This window comes from Meleagris gallopavo, chromosome 1 (genome assembly GCF_905368555.1).
Source record: "Meleagris gallopavo chromosome 1, MGAL_WU_HG_1.1, whole genome shotgun sequence".
NCBI lineage: Eukaryota > Metazoa > Chordata > Aves > Galliformes > Phasianidae > Meleagris > Meleagris gallopavo.
Window position 1 is genome coordinate 148,235,086 of NC_139404.1, and position 14,510 is coordinate 148,249,595.

The window sequence follows — 14,510 nt, forward strand, 5'->3', positions numbered from 1 at the left end:
TATAATTTTATTTTGTTCAAGGGCTTGTTTATAAACTAATCTAATGTCTGAAAATTCTACTTCATTACCGTGTTTTCAAGGATGGACACTACTTTCATTCACCTGCATAAGGCAATGCTTGATTTTGCCAGTCTAAAATATATTGTTATAGTTTGGATTGGGATAAAGTTAATTTTTTTCCTAGTAACTAGTATGGTGCTGTGGTTTGCCTTCAGGATGAAAATAATGTAGATAACACGTAGATGTTTTAGTTACTGCTATGCAGCATGTATACTAAATAAAGGACTTTCCAACTCTACGTATTGCTCTGGCAGCATGGAAGCCTCAGTGCAAAAAGAGCTGGGAAGGAACCCAGCCAAGACAACTGACCCAAACTGGCCAAAGGTATATCTCATACCATGGAAGTCATGCTCAACAATAAAAGTAGGAGTTGGCTGTAACTGGGGGATGACCACTGCCTGGGGACTGACTGAGAATTGAACAGTGGATAGTCAGTAATTGAACTGTACATCACTTGTTCTGTATATTTTTATTATTGTTGCAGTTTTTTCTTTCTTTTCTACCTTATTAAACTGTCTTTATCTTAACCAATGGGCTTTACCCCCTCCCCCCCCCCTTTTTTTTTTTTCTTTTTTTCTTTTTTTTTTTTTTTCCCCAATTTTCTTGTCCATCTTACTGGGAGGAGAGAGTGAATGGCTACATGGTGCTTAGCTTCCTGCCTAGTTAAACCACAACAAGTGTGAATATATTAAAACAGATGAACTTTTAATAAACATATTAGCACAAATTACTTCAACATAGTAATACATGCTCCCAATATTTTGGTGCAATAAAGAAGAATAATTATCTATCTCCTCTCACCAGAATTATCACATTCTTCCACTGACTCATTTAGCTAACTGTTCTTCATTGAAAAGTTAAATTAGGAAATTCTCTGGAAAGTCAAAGTGTAGCATAACTTTATTTTCCCCTAAAGCATGTATGTGAGTCTTTGGATAAGTTGATGCAGAAATGAATAAAAATCTGTGTGCCCTATCTAAAACTTGAGATTCATCTTATTTAATATTAAGCTATTTAGAAGTTAATGCTTCACTTAATCTTAGTATGCTATTTCTGTATTATCTGATTATCTGTATACCTGAAAACTTTCCCTGGGCATCACTGGAGTCTTGATAGAATACTGATAGAGTATAATAGATAATTGATTCTTAAAAGCAAGAGACCAAGTTTTAACTATTGTTGTTTTTTCTTTTTTTCCCCTTTCCTTTCCTTTCCTTTCCTTTCCTTTCCTTTCCTTTCCTTTCCTTTCCTTTCCTTTCCTTTCCTTTCCTTTCCTTTCCTTTCCTTTCCTTTCCTTTCCTTTCCTTTCCTTTCTTTCCTTTCCTTTCCTTTCCTTTCCTTTCCTTCCTTCCTTCCTTCCCTTCTCCTTCCCTTCCCTTCCCTTCCCTTCCCTTCCCTTCCCTTCCCTTCCCTTCCCTTCCCTTCCCTTCCCTTCCCTTCCCTTCCCTTCCCTTCCCTTCCCTTCCCTTCCCTTCCCTTCCCTTCCCTTCCCTTCCTTTCGTTTTTGTTTTTCTCTTTGTTTTTCTCTTTCTTTTCCTTTTCCTTTTCCTTTTCCTTTTCCTTTTCCTTTTCCTTTTCCTTTTCCTTTTCCTTTTCCTTTTCCTTTTCCTTTTCCTTTTCTTTCTTTTTCTTTTTCTTTTCTTTTCTCTTTTCCTTTTTTTCCTTTTCTTTTCTTTTCCTTTTCTTTTTCCTTTTCTTTTCCCTTTTTCTTTTTCCTTTTCTTTTTCTTTTTTTCTTTTCTTTTCTTTTCTTTCTCTTTCTCTTTCTCTTTCTTCTCTTTCTCTTTCTCTTTCTCTTCTCTTTCTTTCTCTTTTCTCTTTCTCTTTTCTTTCTCTTTCTCTTTTTTTTTTCTTTTCTTTTTCTTTTTTCTCTTTTTCTTTTTCTTTTTCTTTTTCTTTTTCTTTTTTCTTTTTCTTTTTCTTTTTCTTTTTCTTTTTCTTTTTCTTTTTCTTTTTCTTTTTTCCAGCAAAACTGCCTTAGAACAGTCGTCTTTTCTCAAGGCTAAACAGAGCCAGTTCACTTAGCCTTTCTTCATAGGGGAGATGCTCCAGGCCCTTCACCATCTTTGTGGCCCTCCGCTGGACTCTTTCCAAGAGATCCCTGTCTTTTTGTACTGGGGAGCCCAGAACTGGACACGGTACTCCAAGTGAGGCCTTACCAGGGCTGAGTAGAGGGGGAGGATCACCTCCCTCGACCTGCTGGATGCTCTTCTTAATGCACCCCAGAATGCCATTGGCCTTTTTGGCCACGAGGGCACACTGCTGGCTCATGGCCAACCTATCGTCCACCAGGACCCCCAGGTCCCTCTCTGCAGAGTTCCTCTCCAACAGCTCACCCCTCAGCCTGCATTGTGCATGCAATTATTCCTCCGTAAGTGTAAGACCCTACACTTGCTTTTGTTGAACCTCATCCAGTTTCTTACTGCCCAGCTCTCCAGCCTGTCCAGGTCTCGCTGAATGGCAGCACAGCCTTCAGGCGTGTCAGCCAATCCTCCCAGCTTCGTATCATCAGCAAACTTGCTGAGGGTGGCCACTATACCCTCATCAAGATCACTGATGAAGATGTTGAACAAGACCAGACCCAGCACAGACCCCTGGGGGACACCACTGCTACAGGTCTCCAGCCAGACTCTGCACCACCAATGACGGCCCTCTGCGCTCTGCCAGTCAGCCAGTTCTCAACCCACCTCACTGTCCACTCATCTATCCCACTCTTCCTCAGCTTTGTTATAAGGATGCTGTGGGAGACAGTATCAAATGCCTTTCTAAAATCAAGGTAGACTACATCTACCGCTCTTCCCCCATCCACCCAGCATGTGACAGCATCATAGAAGGCCACCGTGTTGGTCAAGCACGACCTCCCCTTGGTGAACCCATGCTGACTACTCCTGATAACCTCCTTTTCTCCCAGCTGTCTGGAGATGGTATCCAGCACAAGCTGTTCCATCACCTTTCCAGGGACAGAGGTGAGGCTGACAGGCCTATAATTACCTGGGTCTTCCTTCTTGCCCTTTTTGAAGACCGGAGTGACATTGGCTATCCTCCAGTCTTCAGGCACCTCCCCCATTATCCAAGACCTCTCAAAAATGATGGAGAGCGGTTCAGCAATGACCTCCGCCAGCTCCCTCAGCACACATGGATGCACCCCATCAGGTCCCATGGACTTATGGACCTTAGTACTGCCTAGGCGCTCACGCACGTCCTCTTTCCTGACTAAAGGGAAGTCTCCCATTCCCCAGACCCTCTCACTAACCTCCAGGGTGTGGGATTCCTGCGGGAGAGCCTTTTCACTGAAGATGGAAGTAAAGAAGGCATTCAGTATCTCTGCCTTCTCAGCATCCCCTGTTACCAGAACCCCCCCTCTCACTTAGTAAGGGGCCCACATTCTCTCTAGTTTTCCTTTTGCTGTTAACATACTTGAAGAAGCCTTTTTTTATTATCCTTTATCACTTTAGCTAGATTCAATTCCAGACGGGCTTTAGCCTTCCTCCTTGCAACATCAAGATATGCAAACATCAAGAGAAGATAAATGGTATGGAAACACGGCATGTTTCCATGTGATCCTTCCTTTCTCCAGCCATGTCTGCTCCCAAGAAACACATCTCTATCTATGCACTTTTCTCCCACTGGTCCCACTATAGCTAAATGTATATCCAAATGTGATATTTCTGATAGTCTTTCTGTGAACAGACTTTGCAGGATGGTTTCATCATATGACTGGAGGCAGGATTCCAGCCACATTCAGTGTAGTATGCTGTAATTGAAGGACTTGCAATACTTCTCTGGCTTCACTAGTGTATTTTTGAACCTTAGAAGTGCCTCCAGCTTCCAAAAAAAAAAAAAAATTATCTGTCTGGAAAGACCAAAATTACTTTTACTTTGTGAAAATTCGTTTTACAAATTCAAAATATCTAACTTGTAGCAGCAGATTGTGTGTTAATAACAAAAGGACATTTGTCAAGTTTCTGCCAGATTGTCATATACAGACTGTTTAAAACATGGAACATTTTCTGTAGGAAGTAATTTCTATGACTGCAGTACAAAAACATACATTTATTTTCCTGTTCTTATTTGTACAATATTCATGCTCTAGTAAGGTACTCGCTCATCCTGCACAGGTGATCTTTTCTGCCACTCTGATTCTTTATTATAAAAATATAATTGGCTATTCAGGTTTTCTGAAAGCATATGAAACACCAGAGACATCAATCAATTGGTTCATCTCTTAGACTGAAATACAGATGGGGCTGTAGGAAATCAAAGGAAGAAGAGCCATCTTATCTATATTATAACTTTTTTTGTTCAGTTTTCAGTCTGACTCCAGCTTACACTCTGTAGACAATGAAAAGACTAGATCTAAAGCACAGCATCGCTTATTGAGTACAAGGATCATATTCTTTATAAAATCATCTTAAAAATAATAAAAGATAAGATTGCTGCTGAGTTTGTTTTGCTTTTTTTTATGCTTTTTTTTTTTTTCTACTTTTAAGGATACCAACCTATCATCTGAATGATCTCCCTTAATGTAATACAGTTAAAATTATGGCCATAAATAATAGGATATACATTATTACTGCATGTAAGAAATTTGATCAAAATTATTGTGATCTCTGCAACTCCTGCCCTTAACTAATGAAAGACATTTTCTGTGCAAGTGTAATTGATTCAAAAAGCTCAAGTGCTATACTTTCTACTTCATGGAAGCCCAAGAACTTCATCGTTATTTCCTTTGCTGTCATTGTTGTTGTTGTTGTTTGTTTTGTTTTCCTTAAAATAGAAGCATAATATACTCAATTGAAAATGAAGACAGTCTACTATGAAGCATTGAAGTTCATTATAAAATTTCAAAATTCAGCTTAACTCTAAAGGAAGCAATAGGACTACATTTTATCGACACTGGAGACTAAACAATTCATTTATATTTTCTGAAGAAAATTGGGCATAGAATAAGTCTTTTTTTTTTTTTTTTTTTTTTTTTTTTCTCCCCCCAGAAACAGTTTAAACTTGTAGCAGACAAAGGTTTACTATATTTCTGATTGATTGACAAAGACTTGGTTATTATCTTATGTAGGCCTGTAATATTTAGGTTGTTACAACTATGTCAGGATGTAGAGATTAATATGTCATTGGTTATCAGCCTTTTAAAGTAAGGTTTGAAAAATATGCAAAATATTTAAGAATAAATCAGAAGAAATCCAAATAGTAAGGAAAAACCTTTTTCAGTATATCTTTTTGTAGAATCTAAAGTCTAATTTTGGCATGAAGTGCTGAAGAGACTTTTATTCAGTTAGAGTTCTACTATTACTGGTATGTCTTGAATTTCTATTTCAGGACTATTAAAAGTAGGCCTGTGTGTCATCTCCTTCTTTCATTTATTTTTGATAAAGAATCAGATCTGTGATACCTAAAGAGGAAATAATTTTATTTAATTGCCTTGGAATTACTATAATATGATTTCAGTCTGTTACATTAATTTCTGTAAATTGACAAAATATTTCCTCTAATTGGAGAAACATACAGTAGAATTTGGTTTGAGATTAAGACACCTTAATGTAAGCATCTACATAAAAATATCTATATATCAGCTGTATTTCCCAGTTTCCATCTTAGCCAATGAAGATTTAATCAAAGTAACCAGAAGAAGCCAGTCAGATATAACTTAAATGTTACAAATGGATTATTCTATAATTGTTTTATATCATTTAGGATAATCTAGGGTTCCCGAGGCCTATTAACCCTATGCAGGTTTGATGGATAGAAATCAGGATTTGCAGAAGATCTTCTAGGAAGAAAAGCAGCTGTAGATAAGGCTAGATAACTGTAACAGAATTTTACCCTCAGCAGCTAATTAAGAGAGTTCCAAATTGCATATCCACTTAGGATTTTAACTGAATAAAAGCCTCTTCAACACACTGTACACAACCTAGGATTGATGCAAAAAACTAGTATGTATCATTGTCAGTGTAGCTTTTGAATCCAAGCTTCATACCCTTTCTGCCTCTAAAGGTACTGAGGAGATTATGAAGTTTTATGTAAGTTTTATCAGTACAAAGAGTCAGATTGCTTAATCTAAAAAGACGAAGACTAAAGAAATAGAAAATACAAAAATCTAGCATTAATAAAAGCATTATGATAGCTATAACTGTTGCCTATCAGTTCTTACAAATTTCTATCAGTTACATGACAAATATTGTGTATAATTTGCCAGATTCTGTCTGACTTACACTAATGCATGTTTGTCATTCATATGAAGGATTTCTTTCAGAAAACATTCAAGACAAATTCACCTGTGCAACAATGTACAAGAGTAAAAGTATTTTAAGTAGACTGCTCTTGTTCAAAGCATCGCCATCTCAAATTGTTATCACTAATGCAGCAAGTAAACTGAAAATAATTTCAGCTTATATATTAAATTAAATTATGTAATCACAATAAGCCTGTTTTGTTCAGAATTTACTGTTTTTTTTTTCATAATCAGCAATGATATGTGAGTTCATACCTAGTGTTTCAGTCAACACAACATTTGCTTTTAGCAAAATAATAGATCTTCTCCCCACAGTTTATCTTCCTTTTAACCAGCATCCCTTTTATTCCGTACATTACTTTCTATATCTGCATAATTAATATTCTCGTATGTGATCTAAGATTTCATACACATTGTTTATGGATTAGGAGAAAATGAGTATTTTCACAGCCCATTAAGTGATATGAAATAATGCATGTCCACTCTGAACACAAAACATAAAGCAAGGTGCAGGAAACATTTAAGTTGCTAAGACATTTTGAGTGCAGTTTCACTGGAAGTCATCATCTTTAAGTCTATCATTCTGAAACTAATATATCACAGAGATAGATAGATGGGGAATATTCTAAAAGAATTTACTAGTCATGAAGGTTGAGTGTGAAATACTCATAGTAAGCAGCACTGAAAATTCAAAGAGACTTTCATTTATGTAATTGGGCTGACATATGACAAATAAAATCTAATGCTGACAAATACACAGCACTATATGATAAAAGGAAAAAACACTAGCCTCACATGTAGATTACACATAATGATTTTTATTTCTTTTTTCTTTTTTAATATATATCCTAAAATAGATCTTAAACTGGTAGCAAATATTTCAGGAAACAAACAAACAATTAATATGTATGGAGGGAGAATTTAAAAATGAGTTGTCCTAGAGACTATCTATTAAGAATGGCTAGCAAATTATTTCTTGAATGCATAAAACCTAGTTAGTAATAACTTACTGTATAGCAGAAATATATATGCATTTCACAGAGGAAAATGTACTATACAAACAAATAGTAATAAGTTGTATGGCTAAACATAGAAGAAGATGATAATTTGACACTTGGCTTTCATATTACTTATCCATTCTCTTAAAAAGATTCATAATTTTAATCACTACCAAGATTTCATTAACACATTTAAGTTGAAGAAATACTTTGGATAGCTATTAATTTTCTATTCATTAAATAATCAAAATCACTGTGAGATATTAAAAAACAAAAGTCATATCATTGAAGTTTATAATACAAAGCATCTAGTCTAAAAGTCTATAAACGTCTATGTTTTTAATTCCTATTCAGTCTTGATTTTAAATGTTGTAATATCCATTCTGGAAGATAGTATGTTGTTTTCTTGGTTATTATATGTGTTTAGATAAATTATAGACTTACTAATTTGCTTATCTGACCGTACTCTGAAATTTACCTCACTCTTTAAGAGTGAGAATGGCTTGAGAGAGTGCTTTCATCAGGGATCTCACAAGGTTTTCAAACTCCTTTTTTCTGGAAGAAGACAAGGCTGGAGTTCTGCTTTCTCTGAGCTCTTTCAGTACCAGGTCTTTCAAGGCTTTCAGGAAGATTGCTACAGAGTCCTCCAATTTCCAAATTTGTACTAATTCTCTCCTTATATTTCCTGACACTACAAATGCTGTGAGCACTGAACTTGACAAAAAAGCTTCCTTTTATTTAACATTTATAAGGAAGTGTGTATTTTTTAATGTATGTGTAAAAATCAAAACATATTCAATAGTCTGGTTTCAGTAACTTATCAGTAAATATCTAAATGGTAAGCTGGCCAGAAACTCTGTACTTGATCCAGTTTTCATATATTGTGTTCTCTAAATTTACATGACTTGAGCTCCCTTAAAAATATACATTTCTAAATATCAACTGCAATTTCTTATTACAGGCTGTTAATTCATTTCCCAGATTCTTTCCACTTTGAAGAAATACTTAGAAATATTTGAAATGACTTATAGAAATACAGAAATTCTTCTTTAAATCAATATCCAATGAACATACAAATATATGTACTTCATTTTGTGCATTTGTCCATTTGACTATATATGTAGATCTATTTTGTTATGAACGTTGATCCAGCACTCACTCTGTGCATAAGGAATTGTCTGGATGGTCTCATTCAGAAGGCAGTGGTCAAAGGCTTCATGATAAGGCAGAGACCATTGACAGCCAGTGATCCTCATCTTGGGGATGATATTGGGACTGTACTATTTAACATTTTTGTTGATGATGTGGATATTGGAATCAAGTGTATCCTCAGCAAGTTTGCGAATGACATCAAGTTGTGTGGTGAAGTCAACATACTGGAAGGACAGAATTTGAGCCTGAGAAATGGGTTCCACACCTGGATTGAGGCAATTCCAAACATGAATACAGGCTGGCTGGAGAATGGATTGAGGGTGCGATATAGCAACATTCCAGATCAACTTTTCCCTCTCTTTAAATGTATTTTTAAAGGACATAAATTTGAGAAAAAATTAGTAAAGTTCAATTAGCTCAGTACTCTTGAAAGAGAGAGAGGAAAAAAAAAAAAAAGGAAAGAAAGGCAGGCAGACAGACAGACAGAAAGACCTAATTCATGAGGTTCAAAATTTTGGCATGCCTGGTGAAGAGGAATAGTTTCAGGCTGCATATAAAATATAAAATATAGCTAACGTATGTAAGTAATAAAGCATTTTTAAAAAATTGTATTAAAATAAAAAAGCAACAAATACATAAAAGATAAAACTAGTACAATATTTGACCTTGCTTTTGTGAAATTAATTCATCAGTCTAGCTTGATGGAAGTGGTTGCAATTCATAGTGAGTACTCATGGTGTCCATCAAAGGTCTTTAATGATAATTTTCTCTTCCTGTACTTCATCCGTGAAATCAGTAGTTCACAAATATAGTGATGAAAAGTGATTACACACACAAAGTATGATTGAGAAGTGAAAGATATTTTTCTCAGGTAACACTGGCTTTATAATAGTATAGTAAATAGATATGATCAATTTTTTGAGTTGAATATCTACAATATATTGTAGTAATTGTTGCGACTTCAACAACTTCTTCTTTCTGGTACAAGATCATCACTTTGACCATCTGAACTCTGACTCTTACCATCTCCTTTCCCTTTTCTTAAACTCCTGAACAACTCCAGTATGGACTTTCATATTTTTAGCTATATCAAAACATCTTTCACCCCCTAACATTCAAGTTATTTTTATGTAGCATAGCATCTATGTAAAGTCTTTATAGTTTTCTTTTGGCTTATGTGTATACATGGGGTATTTACATCCTAACACTATCAGTTGTGCTGTGGTATGTTGTGTTTTGTCTTTTGCTTCTCCAGACTTCTTGTCTCCTGGAATACTCTTTCTCTCTTTCTCTTATTCTTCCAAATTCACAAACGGCAACTTCATCCCTCCTACACTTATCCCTAACTGATACAGAAGAGCCTTCTTCTGATCAGAAAGCCTTTTTACCTGTTCCTGTGGCTCATGATGTAACAACATTCAACAGACAGGAAAGAACAGCTCCAACTAGAACTCACTTTGGAACATTATGACAGTAGAAGAGAATCTACTTGATCATTCAGCAGGGCGCTGCATTCACAGCCTAACTTGCCTAAAGAAGATCTGAGATGTTGTACAGAGTTGCCTAATTAATAGGCAGACATATATCAAACAAATCATTTGCGGAACTGCAAATGGCAACTCAAACTAACAAGTAATCTTGAAAATTTTTAAATAGTGGTTGCAAGCTTTATCAAACATATGTTTTCTACAATTTAATTTAAACATATGTATCAGAAAAAATAATAGCTTTGGATCATTCTAGCTAAAACATTTTTCAAAAGACTTTATAGTAAGGAAGACAGCTAGAAAATTAGTATTTATGTGATAAGCAGCAGAAAATGAAATAATATAATAAAAAGCAACTCAACTGAAAACAGTATTAAAAATTCTTTCTAGTGTCACTCAAATACTCATAAATAATATAGTTCTTAGTTATGTGCATGAGCAACTGCTAAGAATATATTACACATTAAAAGACGTACATAGGATGCAGCTGTGTGTGTTTCTGCTACATTTTTCATCTTAAATACTACAATAACTGCAGGTGCAGTTAAAACTATTAACCCTTTTGTTTTCATTTGCACATGCTTTCCCTTTGGGGGATGTGAAATTCTCTATTTGCATGTGTTTTATATATAGAGAGAAGCATTTTAGGTAAAAATCTCCAGCTATTTATTTTACAAGAACTTAAGGTATGAATCATGTAATTAACCTTCAGAATTCTAAACTGTATTTAATTACCAAAATGTAAATACAATAGCAAAACCTATAGTCTTATTCTTAAGTTTACTATTTCATTTGAACACACACATAGGATTCAGATTAAAATTCAATGACATAAGTTAAGAACATATTAAGGAATTAATATGCTGACATATAGATGAATTTAGTTCACAAGACTTAAATATTTTATTTACATGATGAGACTAACCAACAAAACCCTACAATGGATGAACATTCAGAGAAGATGGTCAAGGGCAACATGGAAACAGTACTCAAGGAAAAAAGAGAAAAAAAGGATTGATTGACTGTTTTAAAGAAACCTGAACACAAACAGACTAGAAGGTAGTCTTTTTTTCTAGACAAATGGCTATATCAGTTGAGCAGATCAACTGTCTACTTCAGTTGAATGGACAAGCTATTTTTGCAGTGTTTTTTCCTAAATAAATCAAAAGAGCATACACATCTTCCCAAACTACTTCGACCACCAAGGGGCAAATGTATACTGACTTATAGATAAACATATATTTACAATCTCTTTTAAACTGTTGATGTTCCTTGATAGCATTTTTCAAAAACACTGGAACATGTTGGCTTTTTAGAAGACCTAATCTAGTGGGAAATTCAGTTTCAGATGTAATTGAAACCAGTTTGAAACTTCATAGGTTTTTAAGCTTACAAACAGTATAAAATAACCTGTACTGTTTATGGCATTATATAAATTGAGCCTCTGAGAATTCTCTTGGCCTACTAGAAGTGCAGGATATTAAAACCTTGATGTAGAAATGTGACACTGGACATATTTTTCATGTAATGGAAGAACACTTCCGTAGGAGTAGGAACAGATCTGAATCACATATAAGCTAAATCCTGAGTTCTTACAGTTTGCTTTTATTACAGTACACAGTAATAAGAAAGTTTTAAAATTAATTAAAAATGAAAAATAAATTTGAAGTAGCTCATATTTGCTAGTTTCCACTTTAACCTATTACCATGGAATGTCTTTACCAGCTTCCTCTTCATTCCATTAGTGAGGCTCTGAAGTACAGTGATCCATCATCCTTCTGTCTTTTCCCAATATTTTTAGCTCCTTTACAATCAATGACGACACGCTTTTCCTTGGAAGCAGTTTCCAAATGACTCTTGTCTCCATTTACTATTAGAATAGAGAAAAAAAAAATAATAAAATAAAATAAACAAAACAGACAAGCAATGACAGAAACAAATTCAAAACAAAACAAAACATTTTTTTTTTACATAAATGTGTGTAATAAAATAGAAACACTGTTTTTCAAATATAAAACCACTTTTCCTCAGTATTTTCCAATAAATGTGTCAGATTAATATTTTTTGGTGGTCAGTATACTGCTTTCTAGAAGTGAGTATTACTTTGTAGAATGAAAGACTACAATCACTTCTTAATGGAAAGAGAATGGGTAAAATTTGGGTAGAAAGGATGGCAAGACTTTTAAAAGATTAATCTTTTATCTTACGTTAACTGTAAGTGGAGACAGATTGTGTTCTTTCTGCATTAATATCACACATTAGTGCACCTCGATTGCAGCAGCCTCACTGGTAAATTACATTGGTGTAAGCAAAACAGGCAGGAAAGGCATCTATGTTTGCTTCTTTAGAATGCCATGTTTACATCAAACACATATACTGTGTGCATAATAGATTAAATCCAGGATCATTTCTGAAACAGAAAAATATACAAGTCTGAGAAAGACTCTGTAATTAAGTACCTCCAGGACCCTTGATGGCCTCATGTTATGTGATGTCAAGCTCATGTAAGAGCTGTCCCAGTTTAGCTGGGTCTGTTGTGATAGAACAAGGAGTTCAAACTATAATAGGGAAGATTTAGACTGATATAAGGCAAAAAAAAAAAAAATTAAGATAAGGTTAGTGAAGCACTAAAATAGGGGACCTAGAGTTTTTCTGACATTTTGACACTCAAAATTGCACACATTGTAGATGGGGCTGCATTAGTGCAGAGCAGAGAGAAACAATCAGATGCTTGACTAGGGCTAGAAATGCTGTGCTTGATGCATCCAGCTACTGGGAAGCACAGGGACCATCCTCAATGAGTTGAGTGAGGGGATCTGTATTGGCATCTGGAGCAAGGCTTTAGGCTGTATCCATTTTTCTGGTGCTGGCTACTGTTTGAGGGAGGTAAATGTCTGTGTTTCCAACCTGATGTGCATGGGATTTTCATATGCATTTACTAGCAAAGTTTAACCTGCACTAGCAAAGTTTAACCTGCACTATTCCATGAATAGCAGGGGTCTTTTGAACAGATCAAAGTATCTGGTAGGTGAGTGGTCTGTGCTAGTATACCCAAGAGGGACATACAAATGTGAAATATGTAAGGGGTAAGGGAGTGAGTGTGTGTATGTTTTCAGTTAACTTCAAGCTGGGCTAGCCAGCAAGCAGGTGACCTGTGGAGCAGGTAAGGGATGTAAGATCCAGGCAGGGATACTTGACAGACAGGGAAATTGAAAGAGAAACTGAAAGATCTGGGCAGTGAGCCTGGAATCAAAACAGAAATGCTAAATGGATGAGAGTCAGTGCTAGGCACTTGAAGGATCCCCAAATGTGTGTATGCTTGTGAACCTAGAAAGTGGTATGTGTGCATGCGTATTCATTAGTGAACTTCCATCTCTACCAGACAGAAGAAGAGATCTTCAGATGTCTATGTGCATATTTTGTGTGTTATTGAAGGCAGTCATTGACTGGAGCAGCCTTTGCAACGATTTGTGTTGGTGTTGCTTTGCTATCTTTGCGTGTCTCTGGGATATGTGCTCAACTCTGCTATCAGTTGAACCTACATAAGGAAAGCAGTCACCACATTTCCCAGCCTGAGCAGACATTGGTTCTCTGGGCATCAGGCTGGGCCCCAATAGTCTGCTGAAAGAGGTAGACACGCTCTTTATTTTTCCAAAGCCCAGGACCCTGTTTCAGCCACCTGAGGCTATCACCTTCTACCCTGACAACATACTGCAGGAATGACCTGAAGCTCCCCATAGCTGTTTCCTGTTCAGCCACTGGCCCTACTGAGCCCATGTCCTACTCTCACTGCTGTCAATCTCTTTCTGCAGTGAGGTGCCTTGCTCCCGCAACTTTCCTGCTCTAGGTTGGGTATATGGGACAAGCCTTACCCTGCCCAAACTCCTATGAAGCTGCCTTTGCTCCTGATCCCTGGCTCCAAGGAACTACCAACTTGTGTTGTGCTGGACAACTAAATTCAATACATTTCCTTGAAAAGAATTTGTGAAAAATTGATATGTATTATTTATATATTATACTTCACAATCCATACTGGTTATAGTCAACTATACTTTTTTGTTCTACTTTGTAATCTAATGCATGCTCTGAAAACTCTGGCTTCACACAGGAAAAAAAAAATATATATATATATATATTCCCTTGTATAGATTAGGAACCAAATGAGTATGCTAGCAATACAAATCTAATTGATACGTTTTTGTAAAGTAACTGCAGACAAATGGTTTCTTTCATTTCATGTCAGATATAATCTCCATTCCCACAGTAAGAATAAAGCTAATAAAGAAATGCTTCCTAAGTTAATTTAATGAATAAAAAGAAGAAAAAAAAAAAAAAAGGAAAAAGAAAAGAGTACTGTAATAAACATTTAATAAGATCGAACACAGAATTCTTTGAATTTCATGAAGCTAACATTAATTTTGATTGTAAGGTTCTAAAATGTGTGACCCAGACACAACCCCCCTTCCTTCATCTACCCAGAATCTGTGGGAACACAAAACTGATCACAGGAGTGTTATACAAAAAGTACTATTATGAGGCCATCAACTTTCACAGAAAGGCTATTGTGCTC